At 44.6% G+C, this 21,671-nt stretch overlaps 1 protein-coding gene across 1 annotated transcript in view; it reads left to right on the top strand.

Moving 5' to 3' along the window:
• Positions 1–21,671, top strand: part of CCDC60 (coiled-coil domain containing 60) — a 204,939-nt gene that overhangs the window by 112,609 nt on the left and 70,659 nt on the right. The window lies entirely within an intron of this gene.

Here is a 21,671-nt window from a genome sequence, read left to right as displayed (position 1 = left end):
CATTGGTCAATCACAAAGGATAAACACTCTATGAGACCACTACTCTAAAGATAAGTCAAGACAAAGACTTATATACCAAAGGGAACAGACATTGGTTGCCAATGGGGCAAGGTAAAGGAGCGAAGAGGAAGCAACCGAATAGCAGACGGGCAGAAGTTGACTTTGGTCAAAGGGAAGATAGAGGTCCACAAGAGGGGAATATACATTAAGGGGTGGGGGGCAGGAGAACACTGGGAGGGTTGATAAGTGACCTGAGCTGTTTAATACAGAGGTGATGATCTGAAAAGTAAACCTCGACCTAATTCACAATTTTTAAAACAAAATCTTTAAGAAGTAAACAGCTGGTACATACCACTAAGAAGAAGATGACCAGCCCAACAGAAACACCAGCTCCAAGATAAACAAAGACAGAATATTTAGCAATGTATTTTTTAATTCTCTCAACATCACCCATCATTCAAGAACCATAAAGTCAAATAGGGACCACTTAAAGACACAGAGCAACAAATACTTAAGTTTGCTCATCCACAGTCTTGGTAAAAGTGGTGGGGGGCGGGTGGGGAGGAGAGGAACTTGTCCAAATCCTGTCCATTTAAAGTGCCACGTTTGACTTCATTGCTTTTTAAAATTAAAGTCAGACTGTCCCAGGAGCCCCAGTGTATAGCCGTTAGTTGCGCATTGGGCTGCAATGGTCAAGGTCAGCAGTTTGAAACCAGCAACCACTCCTGGATGGGAAGCTGGGCTTCTACTCCAGTTGAGAGTTAGTCTCAGAAACGCCCAGCGGCCGTGCTAGCCTGCCCTAAAGGGTCACCATGAGCCAGCCTTGACTGGATAGCAGGGAATTTCTTCTTTTGAGAGTTGTATGTCACTTCACACCTTTATTTACATTATTTTATTCTTTCTTTTTTTTTTTTTACTGTTTTAAATCCCCTAAACTGAGCGCCTACCCACTGTGATCAAAGGAAACAGTAGGCTGTTCAGTTACTGTGCTTGAAGCTTTGTGTCTATAAACTCATTCATTGTTACTATCCACCCCTAGATAGCAAAACACATGGGGAGTAAGAGTTATATACTTAGACAAATGTGCAGTTTTTCCACCTGGAGGAGAAAATCCTGTGTTACAGGCTTAATGAGCTAAAATTTAAATGCCCTTCAAATAAAAATGTCCCATACCTTTTATGAACATTCTGTGTAAAAAAAAAAAAAAAGAAAGGAAGCGGGCTGATGCATCCTTGAATATGACCACCCATCCAGATGTTTGGGCATCCTTGAATATGACCACCCATCCAGATGTTTGGACAGCAAGGATTTTGTCAACGTCAAGTGTAAGACTGAAATGACGTCTGCATCATTAGGTCAGTAAGAGCACTTCTATTGGCACAGCCAAAGGAGAATTGATTTTGGCAAGGGGGCTTGGGGAGGGGGCTATGTTGATTGGATTTTTGTATTGTGTTTGGATGGTTCTTTTATGTACAAATATGTAAGTCAATGTTATCTCCGTGTGGTGCATTTTAATAATGTCAACTACCAAAAAAAGGAAAAAAATAAAACATTTTTAAAGAAGAAGAAAGGCCCGGTGATCTACGCATGAAAAACCAGCCAGTGGAAACTCTATGGAATCTAGCTCTACTTGGGCAGACATGGGGCTGCCAGGAGTTGGGGTTGACTCCGCGGCACCTGGTATGGTTGATTATTGGTCGTCACTCAGGGGGAGAATAACAACTGCTGGAGTGAAGCGCCCGTCTCAATGTTAGAAGTGAGAGCCAAAAAAAAAAAGAAGAAGAGAAGAAAAAGCAAAGAGTTTCACTGTATAAGGCCAAGATTTTTAAATTGGAAGACTTATTAACACCCAGGCAGGTGTTCATCTGGAACTGCAGTGCGCTAACTTGCAAGAAGAGAGCAGAGATTTTTATCGAGTGGAGTAAACCTTGGACTACGTGCTCACATGAGAGGAGCCTTGGTGATACAGTGGCTACGAGTTGGGTTGTGATCCCCAAGGTCCACAGTTCAAAACCACTAGCCGGTCTGTGGGAGAAAGACGAGGCTTTCTACTCCCCAACATAGTTGCGGTCTCAGAAACTTACAGGGACAGTTCACCGTTGGGTTGGGTTGGGTTGTAATTCTGTGTGGGTCACTGTGAGTCAGAATCGACTCTGTCGCAGTGAGATGTTGCTCACAAGCAGGAGTGAGTTGTTAGACAGCAGTTCTTAAAAGGATCATTCATATTTTCTAACCTCCTGGGACACGTTCACTGAGGCTGCTTCTTGGATGTGACCAAGCAAACATGATCGACAAACATCTTGTAAGCAACAATTCCTCGCACAAGCTAAAATCGTGACCCTTGTTCCTTTCGTGTGCAAGCAGTTAGGCGTAGATCGGAAGCTGAATGCGCTCTTCGGCTGCAGCCGCCATGTCAGACCAGGCTGTGGTCTGATTCAAAACAGAGCTGCGTGAAGATCTAGGGCTGCCAGTTTAGTCATGCTCTGTGCCAAGAGATTTCCGGAGAAAATGATTCACAGTCCCTGTGTGTGTGTGTGTGTGTGTGTGTGTGTGTATTTCTTTGTGTTAGCCCCTTTCGGCCCTTGTCTAGGAAAGCGCACAGCTAATAGCTATGGGGCAGGGATGACAGGCCAGGAAAACAGCCTGCACAGAACTGCAGCCCACCCCCCACCCACCCACCCCCTTCCAGTTGATTCTAGCTCTGTGACCCTGCGGGACAGAGTGGAAATGCCCCCACGGTGTTTGCAAGGCTGTGACTCTTCCTTCACACAGACCGGCTCATCTTCTCTCCCTGCAGAGGAGCTGGTGGGTGGGAACTGCCAAGGGTTCAGGTAACAGGCTGGTGAGCAACCAACTGCGCCACCAGGGCTCCCTTGAGGGATGGTAGACAACTCCATAACCAGGTAGCAAGCCGTCTGGGCAGAGGCTATGCCTCACCTGGAGCCTCTCAGCATACACAATGGCAAGGACAGAAGCCTTCGCCCCGTGGTAACAGGCTAGACCAGGGGGGCTCAATACGTCGATCACGATCTACTAGTCGATCGCACATGTAGTGTGGGTAGATTGCATGGCATTAAAAAAATAGACGTAAGCCTATCATCAATCCTGTCAGTTAATTGATACACAGCGCAGCCAATCAGATGAATCTTAGGTGTCAAAGGCACGCACAAACAACGGCGCTAAGTGCTGTAAAACTGACAAGCTAAGTTTTCGCCATTTTTTTAGACCTTGTTTTTTTCCCCTCTTAAATGTAAGAAAGGGTATTAAAATGAGTGGGGGAGCTAGCCCAAGTAAGAAGACAAAACGTATCACTTTCATGCAGAATGGGAGATTTTGACACTACAAGCCGCCATTCAGGTGAAGTCCAGAGTGCATTGACAGTTCTGGAACTTACTCGCAGAGGGAAAGTACCAAACATGAGAACATGTGCTGCCTCCTTGACTGCATGATTCGGCTCTACTTATTTCCGTGAGTCAGCCTTTCCCACATAAAGCTCATTAAGGCCAAGCCCCGTTCCACCATGACTGATGATCTTCGGAAGTGTGCTTGAGGCTGCCTGGCAGCAGCTACTGTCCGGACTGTGCATCCCTGGCTCATTCCGTTCAATGCAAGTCGTCAGAGTGAACTCAGGTCATGACAAAAAAATGCACATAGATCATTGTGTTGTGTTGTTCAATATGGACTCAGGCGGTTATGCAAGGCACACAAACATGCATTGTACATATAAAGAATTCTCAATGCATTTATGAATAAATGTAATAAATAAATTTTTTGGTTTACATTTTTGTAGCTGGGAGATCATTTTGACTTGATCATTTTCTAAGTAGCTCGCATGCTGGGCTAGACCCTGGGCTAGACCCAAACTATGAATTTAGGAGGGAAGCTTTCTTTGATCACTCCCACACTCCACCAACTGCTCCTTAGACACCTCCGGTTTCACCTCATCCTGACACTGAGTGACTGAAGTCGTGAGCATGCCTCCTGGGCCTAGCTCTCCAGCAAGCCGTCCTTGCCCGCCATCCATCAAGCAGAAGAACGTGACTCAAGCCAACCCAGGCTGGTGGTCTCACGCCCTTGTCCACCATCTCCTGCCTGCCCCAGAAGGAGAAGCCGGCCGTGTCTTGGAGATGGCTGGCACACTCTGGAAAAAGCCTTTCCCCCTGCTAATGCATTTTTATGTCCACACCTGACAGAGCCATGAAGGAGGAAGAAGAAAAATAATCCCTCCCATTCCATTTCGCCATTAAGCATACTAGGTAATAATGGGATTGCAGGGTGGGTTTGCATTCTTAAAAAAAAACTCAACTGTTTTTTTTTTCTCGGAATTGAAAACTCCTGCTGAATTGCCTCCCAGCGCTGTGACTGTTCTTCTCCAGCGTGCTGGAGGCGGGGAGGGCTCCTCCTGGGTTCCCACAGACCGAGCCGACCTTGGCATTGCGTGCCTCTGGGCACGTGGTTTCGTGCTGCGAGCCTTGCTTTCTTCATCTTTGACGTTATCGTCCCTGCCTCGTAGGGCTATTGTGGGGATTAAATAAGACGGGTATTTTGGCTTTGTCTGATATGCAGAAATTTTCCAGTACGCAACAGCTACCTTCAGAATTGTTTCACAGAGCCTGAGCCTCCCCCAGGGTTTTGCCCTACAGAGCGTTCAGATTCTGGGTGCTCTCCAACTCTGAATTTGCTTCCACTTGAGATGGGCAAGTAGAGAAGGTGAGGATGGTGGGGAGGATGGTGGGGAGGGGAGGGAAGAGATCCATTAGACTCAACCCGGCAGGCTTGTTCCAATGAGGTTCAGAGCGCAGACTAGCAGTTGCCTAGAAACCAGAGCTGTGGTGGGCTTCCCCTGTCTTCCAGAAAGCACCCTAATTGGGATGCATATAGAACTGTTTGTTGATACTTGGCAGGTTTATACTCTTCTTCCAGAAGAGATTCGGGGCTCTTGGATGAATGCTGACTCGCATTAATTAAAGAGCAGCCCTGGGCCAAAGCATCTTTTAACCATGGAGAAGCCAGCAGGGATCAAAGCCTCTGTCAGCAATCGGCCTTAACAAAATGGCCATCGCTGTTTTTGCATTTCAAGATGTTTACCAGGGCTGGAGTGATTTGTGGAGGCCAGAGGTGGTGATGTGTGTGTGTGTACATACAGGGAAGTGACAAAATCTTGCCAAGTCAGTGAGAGTCTACCATCCATCAAAGCGTAACAGGTACATATTGTGTAACCTGGTAACAAATGCTGGTTCGGGGCTCCCTGCACGGATTTCAATAGCAGTTGTCGTTGTTTGGCATCAGGTAGGTCAGAGACTATATTAGACACTAAAGAAATAACTTTCCCTGAGAGGTGGGGGCAGGTGGGGAAAGCTGTTTGGTTGACCCCTTCTTCCAGCGCAGTTATAGTCTATTTTCAAGTTGGGGGAGCGGGGGAAGTACATAAATACACACATTTCACAGGCATGGCTGGCACCCCAGCTCCATCCCAAGAGAAAGTGCATACAGCGCACACATAGAAGGTGGTGTCCACATTACCTGCCAAAACACAGGCATGCATTTAATTAGGAACTGTAATCCAGCGATTTTCAATGGTTTAATTATTCATCCAATAAACCCGGCTCAAGTCCTTCCTGTGTGCCAGGCACTGCACCAGGTTCCAGAAACACAAGCCATTCAGAACACTGCCCATGCCCTCAGGGAGCTCAGTCTAGTGGTGAGAATGGGAGGAGGGCCTTCTTGGATTGAGAAGCCCATCAGTGCCTTAAGGTAGCACAAAGCAGGGGTGCTTAGGGCAGGTGGGCAAAAAAGAAGGCACTTCCAGAGGGCGTGGGGGGAGGACCCCTTTCTAAAAGATAGCAGTTTTCCAGGTCAACCCGAACCGAACCCACTGCCATCAAATCAAGACCAACATAGAGCATTTCTTGGGGTTCCCGACACGGTAAAAGCTTCCCCGGGGCAGTCTGCTCCTTCTCCCACAGATTCGCTGGTGGGCTGGAAGTGCCAGTCTTGTGGTTAGGACCCGAAAGCTTAAGCTACTGCACCACCAAGGCTTTGTTAGCCACGTAAAGAATAGGGGTGGGGGTGGGGGAGCACTCCAGATTTGGATGGAGCCCCACTTGGTTGTATAGGAGGCTCTCTGGTAACACTAGAGCATCAAGTGACATGGAGACCGGGGAGGGTGGTGAGTCTGTGGGCGATCTCACAGCGCCCACGCACCAGGTACCAACCAGAAAAGGACCCGTTTTAGAAAGAAAAGGAGGCCTCCGTGTGAAATACGTAGCCAATATGAGTTCAAATAGTCTGGAGAGCAATGGGTCTGGCTCCTTTTGGTTTTATTGTTCACCTATTATATAGAAATAGCTTGTTTATAGTTCTGCAATGGTAGGGATCCATCCAATTTTCTGATAAAGATAGTAAGGCAGCATATTTGTTTAAAAGGTCTCTACCACCAAGTTGGGAGCTGAATGATGTGTGCAGGGAGTGTGTTAAGAAGCCAGATGTAGTCCTGCCCTATCTTTGATTCATGATCAAAGATAAGAATTAGTCATTCATAAATCTTTGTCAAAACAAATTCATGTCTACAAAATCTTGGTAATATCAGGATTATTTAATTTAGATAAGTGTCCATTTATCAGCAAACCAAATCAGAATGAGTTCCTTGAAGGAAAATTATAATTTACTTATCACATCTGAAGGTTAAAATTACTATATTTATATAATAATGCCCTTAGCATGTTTTTTTTAAGTTCCTTGAAATAAAGTAATTGAGAGTAATGTGTTCTTTTAAGGTCTTGCATGTCAATCAAAATAAACTTTTTTTAGTGTACTTTTCAAATATACTGATCTACATAAGTGTCTACACTATTGATCAGGAGTTATCTCTCCGTGAGAATTTCACATAACAGGTTGGGAGCTGCCATCTTCCACCTTGTTAATTTCTTTAAGATTTGTAATTACATGCCAAACTTGCATACCAAAAAAGTCAGATGGCAACAGTGAGGCACTGTGTTCACTTTCTCAAAGTCTCAGTGTGGTAGTTACATAATTTCATGTCAACTTGATAAACAGAATGTAGGGGTGGAGTCTAGCCTGTCAATCAGGTTACAAGGTAGCGCTCACCAGGAGGATCCTAGGGGCTTCCTCTCTTCCTCCCTGGAGGCAAGACTTACTCTCTCTCTGCTTCACATTCCTGTTGACAAGCCACATGGAGCTGCGCTGATGGCAGCCTGAGCTCTGGAGCTGGAGGAGCCACATGGAGACCCACACCAGCACTGAGATGCTGTCACCGCCACTGGATCCACAAGACTTTCCACCCTCTTCCCTGTGATCTTCCTGCATTCTACATCAATGCATGTGTTGCGTGAGTCTAAAGAGGAATTTATGGACTAGTATCAGACATATGGGCTAATATCAAACTTATGGACTTGATCTAGACTAGGCTGGGATGTTTTCTTACGATACAATCACACTTTGATATAAAGTTCTCTCTCACATGAACATGAGTTTCTCTGGATTTGTTTCTCTAGTCAACCCGATCTAACACACTCAGTCAAAGGATCCAAAATATCTTAAAGCAACTTTGATAAATATGCACAAAAATAAGCACAAAACTGTGCTTCACAGAAATCTTAAAGACAGCATCCAGACCTAAATGTCGACAAGAGAGCACATCAAATGAAGAGCACAAAGAAAACAAAGTCCTAGAAGCAGGCAGAGAAGCAAAAAGAGCCAGCAAAGAAGAACGTGCTAGGCCAGAGTTCAACACGTGTAATTTCTCCTGAACTTTATAAATCTGCACACTCACGCATTATTAGAGATGCTAAGAAACCATCTTCAGGCATGCGCAATGCCTGCATCCTAGAGTAATTTCCATTTCTTACAAGTCCATATTATATATATATATATATATATATATATATATATATATATATATATATATATATATATATATATATATATATATGCCAGAACCCTTAAGAGATCATTAAAAGCAGTCTTTTGCATACTTGGAAATGGCAATTGCCAGCAAGTAAATGGGAAGAAATCATTCTGCGAAATCGGGAGTAAGACCCGGTTAAAAAAGCCCAGCCTTAAAATGAAACATAGTAACGGCCAACGCTCACTGACTTAGGACACTAACTGAGACCCAGGCCTGCATAGTACCTTATAACATTAAATATTAAATAGAAGGTTTTGCTGGGAAAGAAAGGCACAGATGGAAATTTTTTTTCCCCCGGCGATCACTCTAATTCTATATTTTCACTTCCATCGAGTCACTTCGGACTCATTGTGTCCCTATAGGGCAGAGTAGAACTTCCTTTTGTGGGATTTCTGATGCTGCCAATCTTTATGGAAGGAGCCAGCCTCATCTTTCTCCTACAGAGTGGCTGGTGGATTCAAAATGCTGACCCTGTGGTTAGCAACCCAACATATCACCCACTACACCAGGAGGACAGTGGGAGAGCCATAGAGCTTGTCTGGGTCTGAGGCAGGAGTCCTATAAGGGGACTCTGCCTTGCCCTCAGATAGGGCACATTCCACTTTCTGGAAAAGCTTGTTTGTTATGCTTATGACACTCAGACTCAATAAAATGCAGAAAGAGCATTTCATGGGTTTTGGACAGTTTATTGCTTAAACCATATGTACAGGTCTGACTGTCCGGCAGCCTAGAGCTTCTAACCTGTTCTATGAACGAGCTTTTTCTAATGGAAATTTGTCTTGCACTCAGAGCAACTGGCCTACTGTTTTTAAATTGTCATTCTGTGCCCTTTGTTTTTAGGGCTTATATAAAGCCCAAGATCCCACCACCTTGAAAAATATTTAGGATGGTAATTCACCACCAGACAGGCAGACAGACTCTTGACAGACACAACATCTGACGCTACTTCAACTAAGGGAAACAAACAACTTCTGGCAAAAATTCCTGCACAACCAGAATTCAAGCAGGTAAGATCAAACGGAACAGACAGACGGAACAAAAGCAGAAGCCAGCAATAACTTTGGCGAGCTCTACACACACACACACACATTTGAATTTCAAGGAGTTATCAATCCTGGTAGAAATTCATGGAGCAGTGAGCCCAAACAGCCCTGCTCAACACCAAAGCCCGGTCCTGGGTCTTCGGGATTTGCCGTAGACAATGCACTTTTGATCCCACTACTGCGGCCAATAAATGTCATAGAACATCACACACACTGGATGAAGTACAAGAAAAAGAGGTTTATGGAAGGATGGGGCAATTTGTGGATCCAGTAGAACAGAGCAAGCTGACAGTTACAAAGTGCTCTATCCGTCAGAGGCTACACAGGCTGACATATTTACAGATTATATGATCCTCGACATAGAACGCATCAAAACTCTTGTTAAGAAAGCTAGTGGATCTGAGAGAAGTGGCAGAATATAAGATCAACATGCAAATATCAGTCCAATTCTTCTGTACATTTTTGGACTCTCAAAAAACCAAAATCTAGGAAATAATACCATCTGTAATAGCCACCAACATGATGGAATACTTCGGAGTAAACTACCCAGGAATACGAAAGACTTATACAGAGAAATGACAGAACACCCAAACAACTATCCACAACAGCAAACAACCTCAGTGTCCACCAGTGGAGGAACACATCCACGTTGGTACATAAACATGGTAAAGAAAGACAACGAATCTATGAAACACTGCCAACATGGATGAACCTGGAGGACATCACACTGAGTAAAATTGGTCACAAAAGGATGACTACTGGAGAAATCACTATTGTAGCAAATAGGTTTTCACAAGAAATGCTTTCATGGTTTCTAGGGGTGGTAGTGAAAGGGAAGGAGGGAAAGCCAACAGCTAAAGGGTAGAAAAGTTTAACTTGGGTGAAGAAGAAAGTAAGACATAAGTAGAAGATCAGGAAAAAATGATGAAGCAGGGAAAGGCACTAGGCAGAGTGCGAGAGGTAAAGGCAGCAGAGGCAGATATGGTTATCCAAAGGCCTGCAGTAGCAGCGTTCTATTAGCAGATGCCTGGCTAGACCGCAGACTGAAGAGGTGTGGGAGGAGCATACGCCCATGAGTAGATGGAGATTTGACAGAGATTATTTGTATAGAATATTTATCTTTGCTAAAAAATATTTCCGTGGTTGTGGCTCTGTGTGCTCACACAGAAGGCAAAGTTAGGAAAACTTCTTGGACATAACCAACCCCCCCTGAGGGAATGAGTCACCGGGACGTGGGGGCTAGGATCACAGCCTAAGGGAACACAAGGATCAACTGGTGCAACAGGTCACAAAGACAATGACCGGCATCCTACCTGGGTAAGTAGGGACTGGATTGTGAGCACTCACCTAATGAGCGAATATTGGTCTCTCCTTGTCTGAAGGAAAGGAGGATGATGAAAACCAAAATACTAATGAGAACCATCCAAAGGACCGTGGGACCACATAAGTATCCACCTTCATGATGCCGTGAGAACTAGAGAGTGCCCAGCTACCCCCAGCAACTGCTGCCAAGGGTCACATTAGAAAGTCCTAGATAAGGTGTGTGCTGGGGCTGCTGAGGGGAAAGAATATGGAACAAAACTCAGTATCATGAAAGAGACCAGGCTTACAGGCTAGAGAGAAACTGGTAGAGCTATGGCCCTTCATCACTCTTTAAATATGGAACTAAACTTACTCCCATGTTAGAATAATCAGCCATTTAAGATCAAAAGAGAATCACTTACTGTGGCCATTACATAATCTGTCAACTTGCGAAGGGGTGGAGTCTAGCCAGTCAATCAGGTCACAGCCAATGAAGACTCCGTGTGGGCATGGCCTTCTCCTCCTGTCTTCCTCCCTGGAGGTGAGACTGATACTCGCTCTGCTTCGTCTCCCTTTGAGACATCCCTGTTGACAAGCCACATGGAGCTGTGCTGATGGCAGCCGGGGCCTTGGAGCTGGAGCAGCCACGTGGAGACCCACGCCAGCCCTGAGATGCTTCCATCGTCACTGGATCCACAAGACTTTCCATCCACTGGCCTGTGATCTTCCTGCACTAGGCGTCCTTGCATGTGTTGCATGAGTCTGAAGAGGAATTTACAGACTGGTGTCAGACATATGAGCTAATATCAGACTTATGGACTTGATCTGGACTGGGCTGGGATGGATACAATTGCTCTTTTATATGAAGATCTTTTTTATACACATGAGTATCTCTGGATTCGTTTCTAACACATCTACCCAACAACAAAGTTTAGAGGGTTAGGAAAGGAGGAGGAATGGAAACAGGAAGCACAGGGGTTACAGTACATCTATTGAGGGGATTGTAATGAATGAGCTGGAACAAGATGTCTATGAATTGTTGGATGTAAAACTGTCATCTTCCCCGTAACCCTTCACTTAATTCACAAGATAAAGTAAAAAAAAAAAAATACTACCGCAAGAAAGCAAGAGACCTCTATCAATGGGTAGACTTGTACACAGTAAAAATATGAATGCGACCCCAAACAAGATAAACTGCAGTGCACTCCAGACTCGTGGCCCGTCATCAGTCTTTAGAGATGGAAAAACTAACCACTAATTTGATACAGAGTAAAGAGACTCCAAAGAAGCAAAGTACTACTAATGAAGAACAAGGTAGGAGGCCTCACATTTTCTCATGTCACAACTACCATGTCGGGATGTCAATCAGGTCACAACCTGATGCTGTCTCTTGGGGGGGGGGGGCGTGGTCTTCTATCAGGAGGACCCTGGAACGCCCCTTCTCTCACCCCACCTTCCTGCTTGCTGGGCACCCTGAGAGCTGCTGGAGCCCTTCCATGTTTTCACCCACCTGGGGTTCACATGACGCTTCATCTACCAGCCTGTGATCTTCCTGCCTTCTCCATCACTGCATATAGCTGCCTCATTTTGACGAGGGACTTAAGGATTAGTATTGGATTTATGGACTTGAGTCAGACTAGGATACCTGGATGCTTTCTTGATACATAACCACTTTTTGATACAAAAATCTGTCGTCTCTCACCACCACCACCACCACCACCACCACCACCACCACCACCACCACAAAAAAAAGAGAAAAAAAAATCTGTCGTCTCCATGTATAAGTGTCACAGGCTTTGTTTCTGTAGTCAACTCAGGTGAGCACAATCATGGTAGTCAAAACAGCCTGGTACTGGGACAATTACAGACACATAGACCAAGGCGATGGAATTGAGAAGCCAAACTCAAACCTATCCACCTGCGGGCAGCTGATCTTGGCCAAAAGGCTGAAATCCACGAACTGGAAAAGAGCTCATCTTTTTGACAAATGCTGCTGGCAAGACTGGGTGTCTGCTTGCAGGCAAATGAAAAAGGACACCTATCTCACGTCATCTACAAACACCAGCTCAAGATGGACCACAGACCTAAATTTAAAATCTAAAACTGTGAAGACTACAGAGGAAAAATAAGAACCCAAATATGAAGCATAAATATTCTATGAAACCTAATTAAATATGCACAGACAGCATAAGGTAAACAAAGATAACTGGGATCTCCTAAAATAGAAATGCTTATATGCATCAAAAGAGTATAAAAAGAAACACACAGACTGGGCAGGGGGTGGGGCATTGCAACAGTATAGCTGACAAAGGATTAATCTCTAATTTTTATAGAAAGTGTTACACCCCAATAACAAGGAGCTAGACACACAGAGAAAAAAAGAGTCCCTGAGTATATAGTCAAACTCTAAGCTAAACTCACTGCCATTGAGTCCATTCCAACTCTTAGCCACCCTGCAGGATAGGATAGTGTAGAACTGCCCCGCTGGGTCTCCAAGTCTATGAATCTTGGACACATCATCTTCCTCCCCAAGGGCACAAACTACTGACCTTGTGCCTAGCAGCCCAACGCATCACCTACTTTGACACCATGAAATTACTCAATTGAAGGAAAGGCTGTAAGGGAGAAGTCAGTACAACAGAAACAAAGCAAGATACTGGGAGGTACACAAGAGTAAAGCACAACATCTGTAAATACTGCTATATGCATGATTCTGCAATAATAAACAATGGTAAACAAGTGGATAAATATAGGTAGATATGTAAGCTGAACAGGTGTGAGGTGGTGTCTGGGAGTACGCCTGCAGTAGGCCTAGGTTTGGCAGAGGATATTTATGCATATGTATCTACATGTGAGAGGAGCCCTGGCGGGGTAGTGTGTTGTGTGCTGGGCTGCTAACTGAAAGGGCAGCAGTTCAAACCCACCACCCACCATGAGAGAAGAATGAGGCTGTCTGCTCCTCTTCCAGAAAACCCAGAAGGGCAGGTCTACTCTGTCATATAGGGTTACTTACTTTGACGTCAAAATTGACTCGGTGGCAGTGGGTTCGGTTTTATTTGTATGCACTACAAAGGTAATAGAGTAACTGGGGTGACGTTATGTAAACCTGTAGTCATCAAATACTTTGATGGACTGAGTCACTGGGACTGAGGGGTTAAAAGCATGGTCTTCGGGGGGCATCTAGGTCAATAGGCATTTAAAGATAAAGCTGCCCACTCTACTGTGAGAAGAAGTGAGTACGATTTAAAATTTTCCCAAACAGCCATCTAAGTAACAACTATTGGTCTCTCGCCCTCCGGAAGAAAGAGTGAAGAAAACGAAAGACTCATGGAAATACTCAGCCCAATGGGCTAATGGAAGACATGAACAACCACTACTGTCTGAGACCAAAATACCTAGATGGTGCCCAGCTACCACCACTTAATCCTTTGACCAAGTCCAAAAATAGAAGGTTTGGGACCCAGTAGGAGAAAGTCGTATGAAATTCAAAACCATAAAAAGTAACAGACTTGCTGTTGTTAGTTACTGTCTGTTAGAAACTGGTGAACCCCCAAGGCACTGACCCTGCACCTGAACCTGAACTCATTCCCAGAGATTATCTTTCAGCCACACAATGTTGTTGTTCTTGTTAGGTGCCACTGAATCAGTTCCAACCCATAGCAACCTTACGCACCACAGAAGGATTCACTGCCCCGTCACGAGTCATCCTCACAATCGCTGTGATGCCCGAGTCCACTGCTGCAGCATCTCGTCAAGGGGCCTCCTCTTTTGGGGCTGCCCCTCTACCTTACCAAGCATGATGTCCGTCTCCAGGGACTGGTCTCTCCTGACAGCATGTCCCCCAAGTATGGTAAGACAAAATCTTGCCATCCTTGCCTGGAAGGAGCACTCTGGCCTTACTTCTGCCGGTACAGATTGGCTCGTTGTTTTAGCAGGCCATGGTACATTCAATATTCTTCCCCAGCACCACAGTTCAAATACAGGGACCCTTCTACGGTCTCCCTTATTCACTATCCAACTTTCACATGCACACGAGGCAACGGAGTGTACCAGGGCCTGGATTAAGCCATCTTTGTCCTCAAAGTAATTGCCTTGCTTTTCAATGCTTTACAGAGATCTTGTGCAAAGAATGTGCTTCTCAGGACAGCCAACTATATATATTTAACAAAAAGAGCACCTTTTGCCCCCAAACCTAGTCCAGCAGGCAGGAGAGACGTGCGAGTGGAAAAGGGGCGTCACGACAGAAAGGGCAAAGGGTTGCTGCGACATTGACGGAACGGCAACTAATTGTCATGGAACAAAATGTGTATATGTTGTTGAGTGGAAAACAATTGCTTTGAAAACTTTCAGCCAAACATCACTAAAGTGTCTTTTTTCAAGAGTACAAACTTGGAAGCCCCATGAAGCAATTCTATTCTTCCCTGTGCTGCTGTTCTGAGTCAGAGTTCACTCCGCAGCTAATAAGAGCAGCCTACATCAATAGGGTGGATTACAATTAATTGCCTGGTTATCAACAGTGTCTCCCTCTGAAACTTCTTCCAGGCTGCGATGGGGATTTGTTAGAACCTTCTTCTTCCTATTCCTCCTTCTCTTCCATTCCTTTAGTGAAAGTCTAAGAGAGAGATTAAAGGAAAACCCCGGAAAACAAAACCACTTAAAATAATTAGAAGGTTCCTGCGTGTAATCTCTTATTCAGCAGGACAGAGGTTAATTCTCTGGCCCTTTAGCTTAATAAGTTTCATTACTTACATGATAAACACGCATTTATCCTCCCCCCTTATGTGCAGCCGAGCCGCAGACCTTTATGAATTAACTGCGTAATGCAATTTACTAAATCCTGAAATAATTGTGGTCTAAATCAGACTGTTCATGCTGGCCCCTCAGAGAACCTCCTGAGCTCGCCACTTGAACCAAGTGCCACTTCCCAGAAGCCCATGGGGTTGACAAGCCAAAGCACCCGCCTGCCTGTGTGGAACACACCAAGAGCCCGGCTGGACGTGTTGGAACAGCAGTCATTACATGGCTTTGATGATGATAATGATGATCGTTACCACTTATTAAGTATCTACAATGGGCTAACTGCCTCTTATATGTTGTTTCAAGACTACCCTAGAGTTATTATATTGAAGCCCCTCCAGCCCCCGAATCTAAGTTGGAATCCTCACCCCTATCCCTACGGATATAATCTTGTTTGACAGGCTATTTTGTTATGTGGATGAGTCCCTATCAGTGCAGGGTGCTTCGTAAACCAAACCCCTTCTGAGTTAGCAGCCACATACTGGGAATGACAGTCACTATATGAGGATCATCTACAAACCAAGGGACCAAGGATTACCCAAGAACTACTGACAAGCCAGGAATTTGCATGAGTGAGGGAGTGCGGGGGAATAGGGGACCTTGTTTAGACACTTAGCCTCTAGACCTATGAGAAGAGAATTTTTTTTTTAGTTCCTTGATGGGAGGAGCCCTGGAGGTGTAGCTGTTATTCATTGGGTTGCAATCCGCATAGTCAACAGTTCAAAACCGGGAAACCATCAGTAGCTCCGAGAGGAAAAGACTGGGCTTTCTACTCCTGTAAACAGTTAGCGGCTCAGAAACACACGGGCTCGCTATGAATCAGCACTGACTCGATGGCAGCGAGTTTGGAGCGAGAGCTGCTTGAGAGCAACACTAGCCAACCTAGACATATTGTACAGATGAGAGGTGGATCTTAAAAGCCCACGTAAGGTCATAGAACAGATTGATTAAAAAGGAAATGCGTTTTCCTAAGAATACTTTAGAATCAGACTTAGGTAAGTGTCTTTGAGTTAGTCTCAACTCATAGTGAGCCTGCTGTTACTTACAATCGTTGCGATGTTTAAACCCATTGCTGAAACCACTGTGTCTAAGTCACCTGGTTGAGAGTCTTGTTTTCCCCCCATGTGCTTTGCCAAGCATAATGTCCCACCACCAGGGCTGAGTTTTCCTGAGAACAGATCCAAAGTACAGGAGACAAAGTCTCACCATCCTGAGCTTCTCCCAAGACATACTTGTTCATCCTGGCAGCCCATGCTACATTCAATATTCTTCACCAACACAAAAATTCAAAGATATCTCTTTGAACGCATCCACTGGCAGTCTTCCTGATCCATAGTCTTGTCTTTCACATGCAAGTTGGTAATTGGAAATACCATGGCTTGGGTCAGGTGCGCCTTGGTCCTCAAAGGGCCCGCTTTGCTTTTTCACACTTTGAAGAGACTGTGCAGATTTGCCCAGTGCAATATGTCATTTTATTTCTTTACTGCTGCTTCCATGGGTACTGATTGTGGATCCAACTAAAATTAAATCCTCGATAGCTTTAATCTTTACTGTTTTCATAATGTGGTTTATTGGTCCAGGTGTAAGAATTTTGTTTTTCTTTCCTTGGAAGTATACGCCATATGGTTATGTCATTTGCATATCACTGGTTATTAATGATCCTTCCTCTAGTCCTGATGCCTCCTTCTTTTTCATGTCATCTAGCTTCTCAATTTGCTCCTCTTATAGATTTACTAAGTATGTTGAAAGGATACAACCCTCATACATACCTTTCTAGAATGTAAACCACACAGTATCTCTTTGTCCTATTTAAATGACTGGCTCTTGGTTCAGGTACAGATTCTACATGAGTACAGCCAGGTGTTCTGGGATTTTCATTCTTTGCAATGTGATCTATAATTGTTATGATCCACACAGTCGAATGCCATTGCAAAGTCAATCAAGCACAGATAAACAGCTTCCTGCCTGGTATTCTCTGATCTCAGCCAAGAGCCATCTGAAGACAGCAATGATATTCCTTGTTCCACATCCTCTCCTGGATCTGCAAGGTCCCCATCAATGTACTGTTGTAATTGCTTTTTTTAATTACCTTCAGCAAAATTTTACTTATGTAAAATTACGTGTGATATTAATGATACTGTTTTTTCCTCTTTTCATTCTTTTGGATCACTTTTCTTTGGGATGGGTACAAATGGGAATTTCATCCAGTACGTTGGGCAACATGGTAATTACATAATCTCATGTCAACTTGAGGGTATTAAGAGTGAAGGGGTGGAGTCTAGCCTGTCAATCAGGTCACAGCCTGATGATGCCTCCTTGTAGGCATGGCCTTCCCATGAGGATTCTGGGAACTTCCCTTCTCTCTGCCTTCGTCTTCCTGTTGACAAGCCAGAGGGAAACTTGCTGTGACTTACAAGGAGCATCTCTCTCTGCTTCACTTTCCTGCTGGTGAGACACTCAGAGAGCTGGAGGAGCCACGTGGAGACCTGCGCCAGTGCAGAGATGCTTCCACTGCCACTGGATCCACAAGACTTTTCACTCACCGACCTGTGATCTTCCTGCATTCAGCATCATTGCATGGCTGCATGAGTCCGGAGAGGAATGTATGGACTCGTATCAGACACATGGGCTAATATCAGACTTCCAGACTTGATCTCAACATATAATTACTCTTTGATATAATCCTCTTTCTTATACATATATGCGTGTCTCTGCATTTGTTTCTCTAGTCAACCCAGACTAACGCAGGCAGGTAGCCATCGTCCAAATTTCTTGGCACAGACAAATGAGTGTGTCCAGCTTTGCGTCGATTTGTCGAGACATCTCAGTTGGTATCTGGTCAATCCCTTGTCATAACTCTATGATCAGAAGACGTGACCTCACTGAACATGACCATCAGTAAAATAGACATAACAGTAGCACCTGCTTCGTGGGGGTATTGCTGAGGATTCAGTGAGATAATGCTTATGCCTACCACAAGAAATGCACGTGGTATATTAATGCACCTCACCACTGCCCCAGGCAGCACCCACTTCTCTCCAACATCAACCCCTCCCCTACGTTTTCAGGCCTTATTTCCTCATGAACTAAAAACCTCCTTTTGTCTATTTCCCAGCTGCCCGGGCATCCTCTTGGTAGAGTTTCATATTTCTTGGGTTACTTGCTCTTTTCCATTATCTAAACTAATCTCTCCCAGTATTTTCCCCCGCTCCGTGGAGCAGCAACCAGTGATATGGCTAAGGGTGGTGGCATTGTAAATGTGAGAACCTTATGTTTGAACAAGGACAGAAAACCTGAGAGAAGTTTATTTCCTCATCACATGAAAGAGAAAAGAGGCCATCAAACCTGGGATGGTGTTTCCTGGGGCTCAGGTTCCTTCTATCACTTGCTATAAAATGTTTAGTGTTTGCGTTCACCTGCAATGTTTCGTTGTTGCAAATGGCTGCTAGAGGCTGTAGCCCTTAGAGCCGGCCCGCAGACAGCAGGGAGGAAATAAGGGCCAGAGGAGCAGGTGCTGTTATTGTGAGGTGACACCAAGTCAGTCTGAAGTCAACGTGAGCCCATGCGCAGCGGAATGAAACACTGTCTCACCCTGGGCCCCCCTCACAGCTGTTGCTATAGTTGAGTTCACTATTGCAGCCACCAGGTCAACCCACCACAAAGAGGATCTTCCTTGTTTTTCATGACCCTCCACTGTACCAAGCATGATGTCCTCCTCCAGGGACTGGTATCTCCTGCTAATCTGTCTAGAGTACAGGAGATGAACTCTCCCCAGCCTTACTTCTAGGAAGCATCTGGATGTCTTTCTTTCAGGACACATCTGTTGGTTCTTCTGGCAACCCCGGGTATTTCAATATTCATCGCCAGCACTATCACTCCAATGCACCAATTCTTACGTGGTCTTCCCTAGTCATTGTCCGACCTCCACAATTACATCAGGTGATTGAAAACACCGTGACAAGTTCTCAGAGTTGGTTGTTGTTTTATTTTAAGCTTTATTGGACCTTACTGCACATACCATACAATCCAATCATTCAATCATATCAAGGAGAATTTGTATAATCATTACCAGATCCATTTTCGAACAACCCCCACTCCCATGGTCAAATCACCTTTAAAATGAGTTGTGCAGTCACAGTCAGTTCTAGTGCTCCCTCCCTGCTCCCACCTTCATTTTTTATTCCTGAAATCCCCTTTGCCCTCCCTATCACACACTCCCCACCCCTGCGTCCCCTATCAACCCCTGAATGAGTTATTATCTCTGTGCATCCACTCCTCCTGCGCTTCACAAACTGGGAAACCCAACAGAAACAGTAAGAACCAAAACTGAAATAAGGTAATAAGGATAAAATAATAATAATATAAAGACATTCTATGTGCATATATTTATAGATTTGGTATTAAGGTAGCAGATGCAAGAACACTTTGTTCTATTAAACTGGCATTCCATGATGCTCACCTTCCTGACATGATCTTGGAAGACAAAGTGGGTGCATAAGCAAATGTGGTGAAGAAAGTTGATGGTGCCCGGCTATCAAAATATATAGTGTCTGGGGTTTTAAAGGCTTGAAGGCAATGTGGTAGTTATATAATCATTTGTCAGTTTGAGGATTAAGAATGTAAGAGTAGAAAAAAAAAGAATGTAGGGGTGGGGTCTAGCCCGTCAATCAGATTATAGCCAGGAGGCCTCTGTGTGGGCATGGCCTTCTCCTGAGAATTCTGGGAAATCCGGTATTTTCCTCCTTTGGAGGCAGGAGAGATTCTCTCTCTGTGACTTCCTGGGAGACATTGCAGAAGACAAGCCACATGGATGCAACCAAACATCTAAAGCCGGAGAAGCTACAGGAAGACCCCTGCCAACACTGAGATTCTTACAACGCCACTGGACCCAAAGACTTTCTACCCACTGGCTTGTGATGGTCCTGCCTTTAGCTTCATTGCATGTGTTTTGTGAGTCTGAAGAGGACTTTATAGATTGGTATTGGACATATGGGCTAATATCAGGCTTATGGCCTTGAACTGGACTGGGTTGGGATGCTTTCTTAATGTACAATTGCTCATACATAAACCTCTCCCTTATATACATATGCATGTTTATGAATTTGTTTCTCTAGTCTACCCAGCTGAGAAGCAACAAAACCCACATGGAAGAAGCACACCAGCATGTGTGATCAAGAGGTGTCGATAGGATCAGGTATCAGGCATTAAAGACCCAGAACAAAAAATCATATCATTATGAATGAGGGGGAGTGTGGAGTGGAGACCCAAAGTCCATCTGTAGGCAACTGGATATCCCCTCACAAATGGGTGGTGGGGAGAAGATGAGCCAGTCAGGGTGCAGTATAGCAATGATGAAACATACAACTTTCCTCTAGTTCTTTAATGCTTCTTCCCCCACGCCCCCAACTATTATGATCCCAATTCTACCTTACAAATCCAGCTAGACCAGAAGATGCACACTGGTACAGATAAGAGCTGGAAACACAGGAAATCCAGGGCAAATAAACCCCTCAGGACCAATAATGAGATTAGCGATACCAGGAGGGGAAGGTGGAGGAGAAAGGGGGAACCGATCACAATGATCTATATATAACCCCCTCCCTGGGGGACGGACAACAGAAAAGTGGTGAAGGGAGACATCGGTCAGTGTAAGACAAGGAAAAATAATAAATTATCAAGGATCCATGAGGGAGGGAGGGGGAGGAGAAAATCAGAAGCGGATACCAAGAGCTTCAATAGAAAGAAAATGTTTTGAGAATGATGATGGCAACAAATGTACAAATGTGCTTGACACAATGGATGGATGGATGGATTGTGATGAGAGTTGAACAAGTCCCCAATAAAATGATTTTTAAAAAAGAAAGAAAGGAAAGCCCCTCATCAACATTCCAAAAGCCAGGGAAGAAATTTCTGTCATGGAACAACTAAGATATTTGACTCAGGGAGGTCATCTGACCAAGTATCGAGTTTGAATCAGCATGTTCAAAATTACAGTGGTCACTGCCTGACCGCCAGGCTGTTGGAGACTTTTGCCTGTGGCTAGAGAGGATCTGCCAGTGGCTCAGTCTGCCTCCATACTCTGCAGATGGTTCTGGGATTCCCACTGTCGTCTGGAGCCTTCTATAACTTGAGTGTTCATTATCTTAGCTATGATACTTTCCCCTTTGCCATATTTGAATTTTTTAATCATCATCTTTGGATCATAAGCTGGTGTGCTTCTTCTGCGTGGACATGGTTGACTCCTTCAGAGTTCTTTCTAGAATCCCCTTCCAGTAGCTTTCCTTTACTCATGGATGGCTGGGAAATACAGCTTTATTTGTTGCTTTTGATTTTTTTTTTTTTTAGGTAGGCATGTCGATGGTCAAGATACTGTGGTCTGCTAATAAGCACGCAGGGGAATATTGATTTGGTAGGTGATTGGCACTTTCTCCTTTTGGGTGGAAGAGAGGTGGGGAAGGAAAACTAAGTGCGGATCACCTACTCCACACCAGATGCAACGTTTGAGGATCCCACGGTCTAGTAGGGAAGGCAGACCAGTAAGAGGCAGGTGTCATGTATTGTGCGGCTGTAATGATGAGAAACACTTAGATACAGGAAGCTGA

Source organism: Tenrec ecaudatus, chromosome 16 (genome assembly GCF_050624435.1).
Source record: "Tenrec ecaudatus isolate mTenEca1 chromosome 16, mTenEca1.hap1, whole genome shotgun sequence".
NCBI classification, from domain to species: Eukaryota; Metazoa; Chordata; class Mammalia; order Afrosoricida; family Tenrecidae; genus Tenrec; species Tenrec ecaudatus.
The sequence above is the reverse complement of the archived record's forward strand: the minus strand, read 5'-3'. Positions and strand labels throughout refer to the sequence as shown.